The sequence below is a fragment of the Acinonyx jubatus genome, chromosome D4 (genome assembly GCF_027475565.1).
Source record: "Acinonyx jubatus isolate Ajub_Pintada_27869175 chromosome D4, VMU_Ajub_asm_v1.0, whole genome shotgun sequence".
NCBI lineage: Eukaryota > Metazoa > Chordata > Mammalia > Carnivora > Felidae > Acinonyx > Acinonyx jubatus.
This window is the reverse complement of record NC_069391.1, coordinates 56,829,991-56,846,342: the sequence shown is the minus strand read 5'-3', so window position 1 is coordinate 56,846,342 and position 16,352 is coordinate 56,829,991.

Genomic DNA, 16,352 nt, shown 5'->3' with positions numbered 1-16,352 from the left:
ATCACTAATTTTCATATACTACATTTATAAACATAAAAACCTCCTTGTTATAAAACGTTCTCCAAATATGGCATAAATAAGCATTTCAGATTAATTTAATGTAGCTGTTGATGAAATGTATTCTGTCATTTCTGTATGTGTGGATAAATATAAATATATAAATATATATTAATATCATCCAATAAATTATAAATTACACGAAGACTATGTGCACTACATACAGATTGAACTGTAGCTCCTTTGGTTAACTTTTTAATGTTTATTTTTTATTTTTATTTTATTTTATTTTTTTTCAACGTTTATTTATTTTTGGGGACAGAGAGAGACAGAGCATGAACGGAGGAGGGGCAGAGAGAGAGGAGACACAGAATCAGAAACAGGCTCCAGGCTCTGAGCCATCAGCCCAGAGCCTGATGAGGGGCTCTAACTCACGGACCACGAGATCGTGACCTGGCTGAAGTCGGACGCTTAACCAACTGCGCCACCCAGGCGCCCCTATTTTTTATTTTTGAGAGAGAGAGAGAGAGAGAGAGACAGCACGCCAACAGGGGGAGGAGCAGAGAGAGACGGAGACTCAGAATCTGAAGCAGGCTCCAGGCTCTGAGCTGTGAGAACAGAGCCCAAGGTGGGGCCTGAACCCACGAACCGTGAGATCATGACCTGAGCCAAGTGGGACGCTGAACCTCTGAGCCACCCTGGTGCCCTGACTTGTAGGTTCTTAAAAGGCTCCATCATAAAGTGCCTCAGTTTTCACAATACATAACAGATAGTGTAGGTAATTCATACAGATTGTAATGGAAGACTTGGGTGTATCACCCCAGGAAAGTAAAAGAAAAAGAAAACCGACACTATACCCTTGATTAACACCAACTATTGAAGGATTTTTTTCTTTAAATGTTCCTCAACCTTTTAATAGAAGGATATTCTTACAGGTATTCTTTATATATATTTTTTGTAGTATAACAAGCATATAGAGATGTAAGGCTAAATATGCTTTCTTTAAGCTTATAGTTCATGTTTTGTATGGATAACAAAAAATCTATAAAGGAAACACGATTAAATTAAAAACCATAATTTTCTTAATAACATTCTTGCCATAAAGGTACTGTGTTAAAACTAAATTATAAATGTTGAGCTAACTCTACAAATATGTTTTATAGTACTGTCTTTAACTTATTATTAGTTGATTTTTCTTATTTTGAACATGTGGGTCCTTACTGATGTTATTGCCTTTATAATTGTTTTATTTTGTCCTCTTAATGATTTCAAAGAACAATAATCCATTGTTTTTAATGGGACAGTAAAACTTGTACCTCAAGACTCAATAAAGGGAAGAATCTCTGTGTACCAGAGATGTAGGTTTTAAATATGTGGTCAGATATGAGTCTGTGAAAACAGGTAAAGCCATTCAGTTCACATAGTGCTTACACAGGAAGAGTAAATAGTGTTCCTGGTTTGTGTATAAGGATGACTCTTGAGTTGTGCTGATGCAGATGCAACAGTACTGTTCCCATGGCCCTAAATGAGTTTTGATTTTAAAATCTACTTGGATAGAAACAGTTCCTAAAGGATGTGGATAGATACAATACAATATGTTTAATGAAAAATATACTAAACAAAGTGCAAAACATCCATATCTGTTGTAAGTTTCTAGAATCACATAAAATCAATACTACTCACAACATTTCATATTTCTACACTTAAATTTTATAGCAGATATACATGAACCAAAATTATTCAGTTTTTACACTGGCTTTAAATATTATTTTCTTCCCGGGTACCTGGGTCTGACTCTTGATTTTGATTCAGGTCGTGATATCACGGTTCCTGAGTTTAAGCCCTGCAATGGGTTCCATGCTGACAGTACAGAATCTGCTTGCAATTCTCTCTCTTCCTTTCTCTTTTTTTCCCCCTCTGTCATTCTAAAGTAAATAAATTTTAAAAAAAGAAAAAAAGAAAGTGGAGGAAGTTAGTTTGAGTTAAAGTTCAGTGGATTTATTTCCTCCCATTACAATATATTTATTTATTTATTTATTTATTTATTTATTTATTTATTTGTTTATGTTAGTTTGTAAATGATTTCCATGTGCAATAGTAGCTTAGTGATGATAATTACAGTGAATAAAGCCAAATTAATATCATTAGGTAATTAAAATTAGGCTACCAGGGCTATTTTTTGGTAATAGGGACAAAATAGCCAGAGAGAGAGAGAAAAAGAAAGGTTTTATATTCATACATTATAAGTTTTGATAGAATCTATGCTTCTATGCATTTGCCTCTTTTAGATATCTTATATAAGTGGAATGAACAGTATTTGTTCTTCCATGATTGACTTATCTCACCTGGCATAATATCCTCCAAGTTTATGCAGGTTGTTGCATGTTGTAGAATTTCCTTTTTAAAGGCTGACTAATATGCCATTTGGTATGTAAATGCACATTTTTCTATCCATTCATCCATCAATGAGCATTTATGTTGTTTCTCACTTTGGTTATCATGAGCAGTGCTCCAGTGGACATGGGAATGAAAATATATTTTGGAGATCCTGATTTTTCAATTTTAGATAAATACTCACAAGTGGGGTTGCTGTATCATATTAATTTTTTGAGGAACTTCCATACTGTTATCCATAATGGCTGTACCATTTACATTTCCATGAATAGTATTTAAATGTTTCAATTTCTCTATATCTTCACCAAAACTTGCTTTTTGTTTTGTTTTGTTTTGACATCCTAACAGGCATGAAGTAATCTCATTGTGGTTTTGATCTGCATCTCTCTGATGATTAGTAATATTAATCATCTTTTCATAGCCGTGTTGGCCATTTGTATGTCTTCTATGGAGAAATCTTCATTCAGGTACTTTGTCCATATTTTAATTGTTTTTTTTTCCTGTTTGCTACTAAGTTCTAGGAGTACCTTATATATGTTCTGGAAATTCCTCTTCATCAGATATATGATAGAACCTAAGGCTAGTTCTCTGAGTGACAACAAGAGAACATTTATGAAAAAACGGGATTTGACTTCCCATTATTTTAATTGGACAAATATCAGAGAAAAAAAAATCTTACAAATTATCTAGTGCAGTAAATAAAAAGTCAGAGATGTTTCCAGTATAAATTCAATCACAGATCACCCCCAACCTGGGTAACACAGATGTTTTCTTTTTCTCTTTCCACATGAAACAAGCATCAAGTATTCTTTTACCAAAGGTGGGGAAGAAAGCTCTTGAATATTTATCTTCACCTTTGTTTCCAATTTTGCATTACTTCTCTACTTCACCAGCATTCTCTATTACATCACTATCTTACTTTGTCCTTCTAAGTATTTCATCTGTCTTCTTTCCCTCTTGCACAGGGAAGAGGAACTACAAAAGTTTTCCTGTTAAAAATGGAATTCTACCAAAAAAGAAAATGGAGTTTTACCATGTCTGGTTACTGTTTGAAGACTGTAACTCAACTGTTGTTTTCAAAGATAAAACATAAGCCTCCTACAATGAGAGAAAAGATCTTTCACAAAATGTTCCATATTTATTTTTCTGTGTGTTGTGACTTTGCTAAGTTAACACTTGTTAAGTAGAGCCCAGAATGTCAGATGGTAAGCCAATGTTCAACAAAAGACAATAAGGGAATTGAAATAGAGAAGTTTATTACTCGTAAGTCTTGCAGGAAACACAAGGCATGCCTCAGGAGGCCCTAAGTGGAGGTCAAGGCAGGGTGCAAACAGAGAGTCACTGGACCTGAAGCACATGCCCTTACTAGGGTCTGTTGGCCAAGGTTTTCTTTTGGGTTCTCAGGCTAAGCCTGGATTGGTCAATTTGAACTAAAAAAGGGTGGGTTTTCGGTAAGCTCTGCTATGGTAAGGTGTTATCTAAGGGGCACACAAGGAAAAAGCTGTTGGGGGGTGAGAGCGACTCTTTATCACAAGGTCCATTGTTCAATTGGTCATAAAAGGAGCTTACATTTCATGTGACTTTGAGGGTTGTTAGTTAGGACATGCACTTGCATGAGCAGCTAATGTTAGTCTTAAGTTCCTGGCAGCCAAACAAAATGGATGCTAATGCAGCAATACCATGGGTAGCTTAGTTAAACTTTTGATACAATGATACTTACCAACATTATTTATAAATGCCCTGTGGCCAACTTATGTGCTGAGCAGTATCGTTTGTTCATAACTTTCTTAGGACCTTTTTTTACCCCATATAATGTTCTTGGCAGTTAGGATACTTGGATACAATGAAAGCTAGCTCCTATCCTCTCTTTGTCAGAACTTCTCTCATTCTCTTAGCCAGAAGTAAAAGCTATTTTTTCTCTAACTCTACAGCATATTGTTAGTAGATATTGTAGCACTCAGCATATTGGATTATTTGTCATTATTCATTTATCCATCTATGTTTTCCATTAGGCTGTGATTTCCTTGAAGATGAAAAATTTTGGATCATTATTGTATTTCCAGATCTAGCACAATTTCTTTGAACATAGTAGGTGTTTAATCAATATCTTTTATATTTTCAGATTTTGTTAATAGTTTAAGAATATGTATTTAACGTATTTTTATCAGTAATTCATTAAATAGGCATCATATTTTTATGAAATTTAACTTATTTATAACGGAGAACAAAGACCTAACTCTGTATTATGGTAAGACAGATAGTAGAAAACAGAAAATGCCATTTTATTGTAGCATTTTCTTGTAGATATTTGCTTTTGATGTAAAAATATGGTTTTAGTTTGTAACAGTGAATGTTACTTCCTAAAAAGGAAGAAAAAACTTGATATAATTATAACTTCTACATATAATAATTTAGAAAATACAGTACTTCAGATACAACAAAAATATATGCATCTTTCACTCTACTTAGTAATCACATTTCTAAATTTATCTATAGCTATACACCAGTTGTTACTAAAAAGAAGGATGATTAACTCCTTGCAATAAGTTGACTTTGAATAATTTGGTATTAAATTTGAAATGAATTTGGGAAGGTGCCAGATGAAATGGGATGGCCATCTGCACCATATGGTCTTGGAAAGGTTGCTAATGCCTAAGTAATAAGGAAGAAGTCCAGAAAGTTTCATCTATTTTTGGAAGAATTATATCATCCTTCACTGCAAAGCAGTCATCATTGAGGAGTGTATCTTAAGTAACAGGGCCAAAAGCAGGCCCTAAGACATTTTAAAGACTTAACATCTAAGGCTGGGGGAATGATGACTTATTTATGGTAATACAGATTAAAGAAAAAGTACAATTATGTCTTTTTGTGGCAAATAAGAGATAAGAAAAGGGTAAACTGCCATAAGAATAAGAAGGTGTTGAGGACACCTGTGTGGCTGAGTCGGTTAAGCTTTTGACTATTTATTTTGGTTCAGGTCATGATCTCATGGTTCATGAGTTCTAGCCCCCACCAGCCTCACACACAAACCACAGAGCCTGCTTTGGATTCTCTGTCTCCCTCTTTCTGTACCCTTCCCATGCTCTCTCTGCCTCTCTTTCAAAAATAAACATTTAAAAAAATAAGTTGTCAGATTAAGATACAAAAAATAAATCATACATATATTGTAGACAAGGATCATAAAAATTAATTGGTATCAAAGTTCTAGAATAGTTACTATTTTTAAAAAGCAAGAAAAAATGTAAAAAAAAATGGATTCAAACTTTATCCAAGTGTAATTTTGTAAAGACTAGCAATCTTTCTCAGGGTGCCTGGGTGGCTCAGTGGGTTGGGCATCCGACTTCGGCTCAGGTCATGATATCACGGTCCATGGGTTCAAGCCCCGCGTCGGGCTCTGTGCTGATAGCTCAGAGCCTGGAGCCTGCTTTGGATTCTGTGTCTCCCTCTCTCTCTGACCCTCCCCCGTTCATGCTCTGTCTCTGTCTCAAAAATAAATAAGCATTTAAAAAATTAAAAAAAAAAGACTAGCAATATTTTATTCTAATTTAGCATAATAGCAAAATTTCACATTTTGCTGGAAACAAAGGGCATGTGGCCTGTGCCTAAGAGATTCTTTATTTGTGTAACTTTTTTCTGTTGGCAATTAGAATCTGAAAATTTTAATAGTTTTCTTTTCCTTTTGCCTTTTGTGATTTCAGGTTTGTTGCTTTGTTCCTTATGTGTAGTTTGGGTCACTATATAGAGATGTCGTTCGTAATGATACTTTAATTTTTTTTCCATGGATTTGTTTACAGAATGTATCTCATTAGTGTTAATTTCCTCTCCCCTGTAAGCCAAAATATACAAATGGCTTAGGTAAAATAGAAATAAAAGAAAATAAACATCTGTTTACCCTAGCTGAATAATTTAAGAGGTTCTGGGTCAGAAACCAGTCTAGTGTAAGCAACCTCCACCAGTCTATGGCCTAAAAATCAACTATCCTTATACATTGAACAATGCAGACATCCACATAGGTTTCTCTTACTAATGTCTCACCCCATCTTTCCCCACACCAACTTAATTATCTAGGGTCTTTCATTGATGAGGGTCCTTATCCATCATCAGAATTAAAAGGCAAATCAGACCTAAAAACAAAATAATTAATATGAAACTGGTTTAATTAATATTTGAATCTTTAGCTTATTCTCCAGAATTTATCTTTTAGGGAGTAAAATGTAGCTAGGTGTTCTGATAAAGGAAAAATTAAAGTTTTAAATTTCATTTATTCATTGAAAAAATGCTCTACTTTTAGGTTACCACCAGCTTTTAACTACATCTTACATATAGAGGTATAGACAGCCAGGTTCTTTGAAGTAGAACCAGTTGTGGGCCCCTGTGAGTTATGTTAATGTAAGACAAGTAATATACTTTGTTTTGTGAGAGGGGAAAGATGTCACAGAATGTTTTAGATGTCCCTTCAAAGACTGTCTCTATCAAAACCTTTATCCATGCAGTTACTTGTATGTAACTTAGTGAAGAAATAGGGAACTTCCTCAGAAAAAAAAAAGAGATTAACCAGTTCCCTTTTGAGAATCAGTATTATTAGATTTCAAATGTATTAAAATGATGTTAACTGAAGAATTTAAGCAGTAAGAGTCAGAAAGTGGCTGTAAAATTGACAGAACAGTTTCCTAAGCACCCAAACATATTTAAACTTTATACAGGTGAATTATGAGGAAATGAGTTTAAATGAATTGCTGAAGCTGTACTCTTTATTTATTTTTACTGCTGTGGGAACTGAATCTAAGTGCAATATACATTAAAGATATATGTTATCCTAGCATAACCTATAGAGTTGTTGAATCACTATGTTGTGTAGGGGCCAAGGCATCCTGCCCAAAATGTGCCAGTTTGGCACACTGATTATTTTAAATAAAAGTTACTTAAGAGACAGCCTATGTGGGAAAGACACAGACCTTTTTCTGTGCCCCTGATAGGAGGAAATAGATCTCCCATATGAAAGTTACCCTCCCTGTACCAGGAGGTGAAAGGACATCCTTATCACCAGATGTGGGACATTTAGAGCTAAGGAGGCTGTAGAAACAACCTTCATTACTTGTTTTTAAAGTTTATTTATGAGAGAGACAGAAAGAGTGCTCATGTGTGTGCAGAGGAGGGAGGGAGAGAGAGAGAGAGACAGAGAGAGAGACAGAGAGAGAGGGAGAGAATCACAAGCTGGCTCTGTGTTGTCAGCATGGAGCCTGATGCTGGGCTTAATCCCATGATTGTGAGCTCATGACTGGAGCTGAAATCAAGAGTCAGAAGTTGAACCAACTAAGCCACTCAGGGGCCCCAACCCTATTACTTTTTACCAGTTCACTACCCCAACCCAAATTCTATTTTGAATTCCTTACTAAGTGAAGCTTCCAAAGTTTTCTTTGTTTTGTCAGTCATTCACAGAATTACTGTTTCTTTGCCTAAAAAGTATAAAAACTGCCTTGTCATTTCTTTAGGCCTCAATTTCATAACTTGGTCTCCATGCACACATAATAAAACTTTTTTTTCTCCTATTAATCTGTCATGTAAATTTCATTCTTAGTCCATCTGGAAGATCTTGAGAATTGAGCAGAATTTTTTCTTCCCTTCAGTTGTATACCTGAAATGAAAGTAACATTGTGTGTCAACTATAGTCAAATTTAAAAAAATGTAGTGAAATAAAATAAAAAATAAAGGCATATGCCATCCGAACTAGGCTTATGGTAGCTGATGTGCCAGTATGCCTAAAAAATAGTGTTAAACATACCACATACACACACGCACACAAACCCCACAGCAATAGAATCTCCATTTCATTAAACGCAGCATAATTCTGTACAATCTACCTTAATATGTAACTACATAAAAGTCAGGAAAAAAAAACCCATATAAACAATGAAAGAGTTGTACGTATAATTCAAACTATTGCTACCATTTTCATCATATCTTTTTTTTTTTTTAATTATTTACTTATATAGAGAGACGGAGAGCAGTGGAAGGAGAGAGAGAGAATCCCAAGCAGGCTCCATGCAGTCAGCATGGAGCCGAACATAGGGCTCAAACTCATAGACTGTGAGATCATGACCTGAGCTGAAATCAAGACTCAGACCCTTAACCAACTGAGCCACTCAAGTGCTCCCATCTTATCTATTTTTTTAATGAACATTTCTTTATATCTCAAAATATCTATGTCATCTATGAATGAAATCATCCAATAATCATGTCCTTTTTGAGAATACATGGATTCACGTATTTCTATTTATGCTAATCAAGTCTCACTAATTTGTCATTCAGCATAAAAAGATGTAGAAAAAAATAAGGCAACTGATTCCGATTTTTAAAGTAAGAACTGGAGAATTTTACTTTGATGACCCTTAGCTTATAAACTTGAAAATACCATCAAATAAATTAGTTGATAAATACTACTTACAATAGTAATCGTCTCATATCTTATTCCTGTATTGAAATAATTGCATTACTTTAGATTTTGAGATATCTATTTGTTATGAACTTAATTATCTTTGGAATTCATTTTTGCTAAATATGTACTAACAGACTGTGGGAAAGACAATCACTGTGGGTTGTATTTATTTTAAAAATCAGCTTTGTTGGATATATAAAAATATGTTCCTAAAATTTTTGCTAGATTTTGTAATTATTCGTAGGTTGTTATCAATAGAAGAAACTAAAAACTAAAATTGACATTTCTGTACAATCACGTCCATCTATTTTTTACATCAAGCATAAAACAATTTTTTCTTTCTGTTCTTTCTTCCTCTACTGCTATTAATAGTAATATTACTATTACTTTTCTTTCTTTAAAAATGATATACAGGTTATAAATATCGTATAAAATATGTACTCATTGTTTTCCTGAGAAAACTTTGTAAGAGCAAAGCTATATATTTTAAGAATCCTAACATATTATACTATTGAGATTATGGGTCTTCAGACACGTATACATGTAAGATATATTCATTGAAGGCTTGAGACTCTTACACTCCACAGATAAAAATAACTTCAACAAATGACTGTTAAAATTTGTTTTAAAACTCTTCTCAGTGTTTACACCTACCGTATGACAGAACAGCACTAGTAGTTTTCAGATTGACTCTGATCAGCAGACCACGTTTTGAGTAGCAACGCACTGGAATACATGCAAAACCATATCCCCTAGAATAATGAATAACAAAAAAAAATTTGGAAAACTGTTACTAATTTTTAGACTTAAAAAGTCTTGCCACATATGCATAAACTATATGATAAGTTATAGGATAAAATCTTTATTGTTTTCTTTGTATGCATGTAATAAACTAGAAAAGTGGAGTATTTTATATTTAGTGAGTAAATAGAAATGTTTTAATTTTATTTATTAAAGAAACTAATATCACATACAATGAGATAAGATGTGGTGCGATGTAACCAGGGTACATACTGCTCCATATAAGAAGACAGTAGTCAACTATACAAGCAGGACATTTAGCCAATGTGTGCCAGAAAAATGAACACAATTAGAATCAACCATGGACACCCACTGAACAAAATATGATGTGTTTCAGACTCAATGTAGAAAATAAGGCAAAATCTGTGGATTCTAAAATCATGCTGTCTGGGATGCCTGGGTTGCTCAGTCATTTAAACATCTAATTCTTGATTTCAGCTCAGGTCATGATCTCCCAGTCATCACATCAAGCCCCATGTCAGACTCTGCACTGGGCGTGGAGCCTGCTTAAAATTCTCTCTCTCTCTCTCTCTCTCTCTCTCTCTCTCTCTCAAAAATAAATAAACAAACAAACAAACAAATAAATAAATATGCTGATCTGAATATGGTTCATTTTTAACTATAACCAGTTTCCACTTATTTTCCTCTTCAAAGCCAAGAGATTTCTTGGATTTACACAGCAAAATTGTGTAATGAAGTGGAGCATTCATGATGCTGCCAGATTAACTGGCAGATAGGACAGAGCTTTCTCCCTCATTACCTGTTAAAATATCAGGAGAAGTTCATTAGAGTCTAGGTTTGAGAAAAGTGACAAAGTATGCCTTTCAGAGGTCTATAATTACAGGGATCATTGTGGGAATTAGCAAGTTGGGGAACACTCTGATTCAAAAAATCAGAAAGAAGCTATATATGTAGGTAGAATCTTACCCACCTCTGAAATGATAGGGAGCCTAGAGAGCAAGGAACTTTCTGTATTGTGTATTAACAGGAGACCATCAACACAGGTTCCACAGTAAAGCTGCCTTCGCATGCCAAGTCCAAGAAGTAAAAACCTCGTAGCTTTCTCCCCACCTGTGGATTCTTAATTTTTGAAATACTTCCAAAAACCAGATCTAAATCCCAGTTAGCGAATTTCAGGTTGAATGCAACAGTTATTTAGTATAACAACAATAAACCGACACTCTTCAGAGGCATATAAACGGAGTACAGAGTTTCAGTAATATTGGCAATGTGCAGAATGCAATCTAAAGTAAGTCCACATACAGAAAATAAGAAAAATATTATAGGGGGGACCTGGGTGGCTCAGTGAGTTAAGCGTCCAACTTCAGCTCAGGTCATGATCTCATCGTTTGTGAGTTCGAGCCCCACGTCAGGCTCTGTGCTGACAGCTGGAAGTCTGGAGCCTGATTTGGATTCTGTGTCTCCCTTTCTCTCTGCGCCTCCCTTGCTCGCTCTCTGTCTATCTCTCTCAAAAGTAAATAAACATTAGAAGAAATTTACAAAAAAGAAAAATATTAGAGGGGCATCTGGGTGGCTCAGTTGGTTAAGCGTCTGACTTCGGTTCAGGTCATGATCTTGCGGTTAGAGCCCCGTGTCAGCCTCTGTGCTGAGAGCTGAGACCTGGAGCTTGCTTCAGATTATATGTTTACCTCTCTCTCTGTCCCTCTCCTGCTTGTGCTCTCTCTCTCTCTCCCTCTCTCTCAGAAATAAACATTAAAATTTTTTAATATTAATGTTAATCTTAATTAAAAACATTAAGAAATATGTGATACTTTCTCAAATGAAAATATCTGAGATGACTTAGATATTGGAATTATCAGACAGTAATCTTCAAGCAACAATTATATACATGCTAAAATGTATAATAAAACATTCTCACAATGAAAAAAAAGCTAGAAAATCTTTTCAAGACATAAAATATGGACAAAAAACTAAATGGAAAACAACTGAGTAATAAAATATCTGAACTTAAAAACTCATTAGATATGATAAAAGGAGAATATGAAAGGCAGAGGAAAGTATTAAATTAGCTTATAGATAAATTAATCAAAATTATCCTTTTCTGAAAAATGGAGAGAAAAAAATTGTGAAAATCAATTGTCTAGGGGACTGTGGAACAATATCAAACACTCTAACATTCATGTAATAGGACTGTCAGAAGAGGAGTGAGAGAAGAGGGAAGAGAAGGAATTTGAGGAAATAATGACAAAATTATCTGGATTTTGTTGAAATAAATAAGCTTAGAGTTTCAATAAGTTCAGTGAAGTCAAACAAAATATGCATGAATAAAACCACATCTTTGCACATCATAGTCCAACTGATGAAATTCAAAGATGAAGATAAAATCTTGAAAGCAGGGAAAGGGTAAAGGTGAATCATATATGTGGGAACAGTAACATGGTTGGCCATTGGCTCCTCACCAGAGATTATAGAGCTATAAAACTATGAAACAGCTTCAGAATGCTGAAAGGACCCCCAAACAAATACTAAAACAATTAAAAACCCATCCACCAAAAATTCTACATCCAATAGAAATATACTTCACGAATGAGACAAAAATAAAGACATATCGGGTAGAAGGAATCTAGGAAATGTTTCACCAGCAGACTGGCGCTACACAAAATGTTAAGCAATGTTTTTGAGGCTACACAGAAATGATGACATATGGAAACTGGGTTCTTCAGCAAGAAATGAAGAACAAAGCAAATGGCACTGGTATTTCTTTATAAAAATATTTGTGGTGGACACGGTGATAGCCCACCTTGGTTCTCCTTCAAAGCAGAAATGCTATCTGCAGCAGCCTTCAATTCAAATCTTCTGTGGCATCTCAAGAACATATTCCTTACATTCAATGATTGTTCAAGGTGGAGATATAAACGTATAGCCATATAAAATAGCTCTGATGGGTCATTCAGCTTCAACACTCCTGTTAGGGTGAACGGCGTGCTGTTGGGCCTCTAATGTGGGTAGGTGTCTCCCTTGCACAATAATCTCCTCTTACCTTCTTTCTGCGGGTGTCATTCAAAGGAACAGTATCTTAAAAATGTCATGCACACTAAAATAATCATAACAATAACAGAATTTGAAGACATTAAAGGACAAATCACTGAGGAGATTAAAAACACGGGTTATAAAAGGCACATAATTTACAAAGAAAACACAATAGTTATCACACATATAAAAAGATACACACTGTTAATATATATGTGTTTGTATGTTCACCTGGGAACATGAATTCATGATTAAATAGAAAATGTATTACTTAAGCTTGCAATCACGGAAGATTCAGAATAATCTAAAGTGATGGAAAGTTGCAGCTGAATTATACTTCCTCTGAAGCTCTCCACATTGAATTTGACTTACAAAAAATGCTAGAAATGAAATTAAGAGCAACCAATCCACCACAAAATATAGCATGTACTTAGATATTTATTTAAGTGTAGCTTTATTATTGATTGAATGCAAATGAGCCTAAATTGACAGTCTGCCAGATAGGCCTTCTGCCTTCATCATCCAGTCCCAGTATCACATTTCATTTAGTGATAACAAATTAAATGTGCTACTTCTTCCCGCACTGCAAGAAGTCTCTTGCCTGGTGCGAGCATCATTTGGCATTAATTAAGCCTACCTACCTCATAAGAGCTCTAGCAGTTCTAAAAACCCTAAGTTCACAGCTGTCATGTAGAATAAGCTACAAGTCAAAACTGCTGCTTCCATTTAAAAATATCACTAACTTTAACTTTGTGGGATTAGAATAAGCAGATACGTAAGTCTGATTATCATGAAGGTAAACACGAACATTGTGAAAAACCAATGGTGAATGGTTTCAAATGATGGGTAAAATAGAGAAATGGAAGATTATAATTGATGGACATGGCTCTATTCTCAAAAAGCAAATGAAACTGTTGAAATGATCTAATTATAAAATTGCTTCAAGAGAAAAGTGAATGGATATGGTTTTGTTTACTTTTGAATTTTTAACTGCATTTGAAGGACTGTGTTAACATGCTGAATTTTGGTATACTATGAGCTCTGAATGTCATTGTGATATGTAGCTATGCACTTATTTGTCTAACATCCATCTACTGTATCCGATGTATAAAGTCCTAGGAATGCAAAGAATAGCAAGATATTGTTCGTATTTCAAAAAGCCCACCACTTACCTGGTTGTTTTAAATTTGTCTACTATGGTAATCACTTGGTAGGAGTGGGAAGTTATCTATAAATGTCATCTATAAGATGACAAAGTTTCAACTTAGACCAATTAAATATCATTATCTGAAGACGGACTGAAAATGCTATGATCAGAAATACTCCAAGATGGTTCTAATGGGAAACAAGATTTGAGAAACATGCATACAGCCCATAAAAAGGTACATAATTCAGAAGAAATTATATCTTTCAAATGCAAAATAAATTTTAACTCATTTTGTAATCAAATTTTAGGCTAAATATTTAGAACTTTCTAAAAATACCTAACTTTTATCTGATGTTAATGCAAAACAGCCAATAAATTATAAGGCTACAGAATGTGTCACACATATCTGACAGTGAAAAAAACAAAACAAACATTATGTAATTTTGGAGGGCAACGTGTTGCAATACTTTAAAATCTGCTATTGCTTGAAAAGAAGATTGAGCTATCAATTTATTTAAAAATTTTAAAATGTGCAAGGCAAAAACATTAAAGTAAACGCTAAAAGAGGTTTTTTTTTAAGTTAAATACATTCAAATTGATAGCAAGAAATAAAATGGCATGGATAATCTTAATCAGTTTATTATATGGTAATAAAAGTCAATTAAGGAAGGATAAAAAAGGAAAATGTTTTGGAAGTACACAATCTATAAAAAGAAGTGCATATTATCAGTATCAGTGCCATACACAAAAAAATTAAACATGTTAGACTAGAAACAAAGACAATAATGAATAGTCTGGATGAAAATGTAGAATTAGAGGTGCCTAGGTGGCTTAGTCTGTTAAGTATCTGACTCAGTTTTGGCTCAGGTCTTGGTTTCATGGGTTTGTGAGTTCAAGTCATGTGTTGAGCTCCATGCTGTCAGTGCAGAGCCTGCTTGGGACTATCTCTCTCTGTCTCTCTCCCCTCTCCCCATTCTTCAAAATAAATAAATAAACTTAAAAAAAAGAAAATGCATAATCAAGCAAAATTTGTATGAGATAGGCAGAGTTCAAACACTGAATGCTTGAAATTCAATGAATGGGGGGAAAACAAAATGTTAAACAAAATTAAGCTATGTTACTCTGATGCAAAATAGATTTAATACAAAATCTTCATGTAGAATTCACTATATAATGATGAAGAATTCAATTACTCAGGAAGTAATAACAATTTTATACTGGTCTGCATATTGTAATGATGACTCGATATATACAAAGTAGAAAATATTGATGGAAGTTCAAAGAGAAACTAACAAATCTTTATCTTATGAGAGTTGTCAAGACAAATATCCCAATGACTAGACAAGCTATAATATACTGTAAAATGCACAATTAATAAACACAACATACAGAATCATGCACCAAACAATTACAGAATACATATTACTCTCAAGAATACTCTCAACATTTCCAAAAAGTCACAATATGTATTAGATCCTGAAACAAATTCCAACAAATTTCAAATAACTGTGACACATGGGCAGCCTTCTTGGTGCACAATGTAACTGTACATTGTAAGAAGTAAGCAGAAGCCTGCTTAAACACCCATATATTTAGAAGTATAATTATCCAAAAAAAAAAGAAGTTTTAAATCCTATTGGGAATGCAGTGAAACTAAAAATGCCACATAAAGAAATATGAATCATACTCCCAATTCACTATTTTAAAGAATAGTACTTGGAAAAGAGGCTGAAAACTAAGCTTTAAGTACACAGGTAAAATGTTAGAAAAGGAATAACTGAATGAAGGCAAAAAGAATGACATCGTAACCATTATTTTCTAATTCTTTCCCTCACTTATTTTTTATATTGTCTTTCTTTAGTGGATATAAGTTCCACAAAACTAGATATTTTTTGTCTTTCTATTACTTAACAAAACCCTGGTATTTAGAACAGTGCCTGATATGTATTAGGCATTTGATTTGATTCCAACCTTCGTTTTAACAGTTTACAGCAATTTGATCTATCTTAGTTTTCTTGTGTGTACTGTTTCTTACATGTTGAGGTTTTATAAGAGATAGAAGAAAAACAAGCACAAAAAACATTTTACATATTGCCCAGCACATATTTGATACTCAGTTAACATTAGCTATACTGTTCTATATTTTTATCATACATAATTTATTATTTTTATGTCTTATTATGTTAGCCATAATTAACACTAGTTAAAAAGCCCATTCTTGGGGCGCCTGGGTGGCGCAGTCGGTTAAGCCTCCGACTTCAGCCAGGTCATGATCTCGCGGTCCGTGAGTTCGAGCCCGGCGTCAGGCTCTGGGCTGATGGCTCAGAGCCTGGAGCCTGTTTCCGATTCTGTGTTTCCCTCTCTCTCTGCCCCTCCCCCGTTCATGCTCTGTCTCTCTCTGTCCCAAAAATAAATAAACGTTAAAAAAAAAAACTTTAAAAAGCCCATTCTTAAGAGAATATTAGTTTTCAGATATTTTGTAAAATAATCTCAAGACACACTATAGGACTCTTTTATGGTAGTGTTTTCACTTGTTGCAGTAAATTTAATAGTCTTAGTTTTGCTAAAGCAATCTTTTTTTTTTTC